Source organism: Orycteropus afer, unplaced genomic scaffold (assembly GCF_000298275.1).
Source record: "Orycteropus afer afer isolate SDZICR_OR568_19922 unplaced genomic scaffold, OryAfe1.0 scaffold00002, whole genome shotgun sequence".
Classification (NCBI taxonomy): Eukaryota; Metazoa; Chordata; class Mammalia; order Tubulidentata; family Orycteropodidae; genus Orycteropus; species Orycteropus afer.
This window is the reverse complement of record NW_006921589.1, coordinates 33343459-33345185: the sequence shown is the minus strand read 5'-3', so window position 1 is coordinate 33345185 and position 1727 is coordinate 33343459.

Here is a 1727-nt window from a genome sequence, read left to right as displayed (position 1 = left end):
AAAAAAAAAAAAACTTACTGCCAAGTCAGGCCCGACTCATAGTGACCTCTCCTTGGGTTTCCAAGGCAGTATCACTACGAAAGTAGATTGCCCAGTCTTCCTTCTGAGAAGTGGCTGATGGGTTTGAACCGCCAACCTTCTGGTTTGCAGTCAAATGCCTCCGGCACTGCTAAGCTAAATTATTGTTCAGTTTTAAGAAGACTTCAGGGGATAATTTTGCTTTAAAGTTTAAGATTATTTTAGGGCACTAGTTTCAGGGGTTCATCCAATCTCCATGACACCAGAAAATCTGGAGTCCCTGAGAATTTGAAATTTTGTTCTGCATTTTCCCCTTTTGATAAAGATTCTTCTATAGAATCTTTGACCAAAATGGTCAGTAATGGTAGCCAGGCACCATCGAATTCTTCTGGCTTCATGGCAAAGGATGAAGTTGTTCATGGAGGCAATTACTCACATAGTCCATTTCTTCCTCCTGTTCCTGATTCTCCTGCTTGCTCTGTTGCTCCAAGTGAATATAAGCCAATTGTTGTCCTTGAGGACTGCTTGCAAGCTTTTAAGACCCCAGGTACTATGTAACGAACTAGGAGGTAGAACAGAAGTATTCAACATATTATTGGCCAACTAACTGTATCACCCATGAAACCACGACTTTCAAGCTCCAAAACAAGGAACCAAAATCCCATGAGGTTTTAGGTTGTACATAAGACATTTTCTTAAATGTTGCTAATATTTCACCCAAAACTCCTTTCTGTATATGCTGAAGTTGGCCAGGTTAGCCAACTTCAATAACAATTCTACAATTATAGAATTGTTAACTAAGTATTGAAAATCTGAATAACAAGGTCTTGCCCAGCATTAAGAGAACAGAAACCAATTTGGGGTAGCCTTGGGCTGCCTAATCAAACATTTCTTCAAAGGTCTTATTTACCTCTCCTTTCCTGATGCTCCACCACTCCTCTGTCAGTTTGTTGGCCTGTGGTAGCTTGTGTTTTGCTGTGGTGCTCAAAGCTATGCCACCGGTATTTTAAACGCTAGCAGGGTCACCCATGGTGGAGAGGTTTCAGTGGAGCTTCCAGACTCAGACAGACTAGGAAGAAGGACATGGCCAGTTCCACTTCTGAAAACACTGGCCACTGAAAACCTTATGAATGACAGGGAAACATTGCCTGATGAAGTGCCAGAAGATGAGCCTCTCAGGCTGGAAGGCATTCAAAATACTACCGGGGAAGAGCTGCCTCCTCAAAGGAGAACTGACCTGAATGATGTGAATGGAGTAAAGTTTGGGGACCTTTATTTGATGATGTGGCACGACTCTGAAGAAACAACTGCAAACATCCATTAATAATCAGAACATGGAATATATGAAGTATGAATCTAGGAGAATTGGAAATTGTCAAAAATGAAATGGGACACACAAAGATTGATATCCTAGGTATCAGTGAACTTAATTGACTTGCATAATACCTCAAAAATACCCAAGAACAAACCTGGGACCAGATCCTCCTTTAAATATCTATCTTCAAGCACCCCTGTAAGAAAATCAGCTCTCGATTGAGTTCCGGCAAGATGGCAGACTAGGCAGAAGGATTGCACAGACCCTCTTCAACAAAGAAAAGGGAAACCAATTAACATAGACACAGAAGATAATCGTGGACCCCTGAGCCTTGAAGGGAAGGATACAGAATTGGACTAAACCCCAATTAGCAGAAGAATTTGCGTGAAAATAC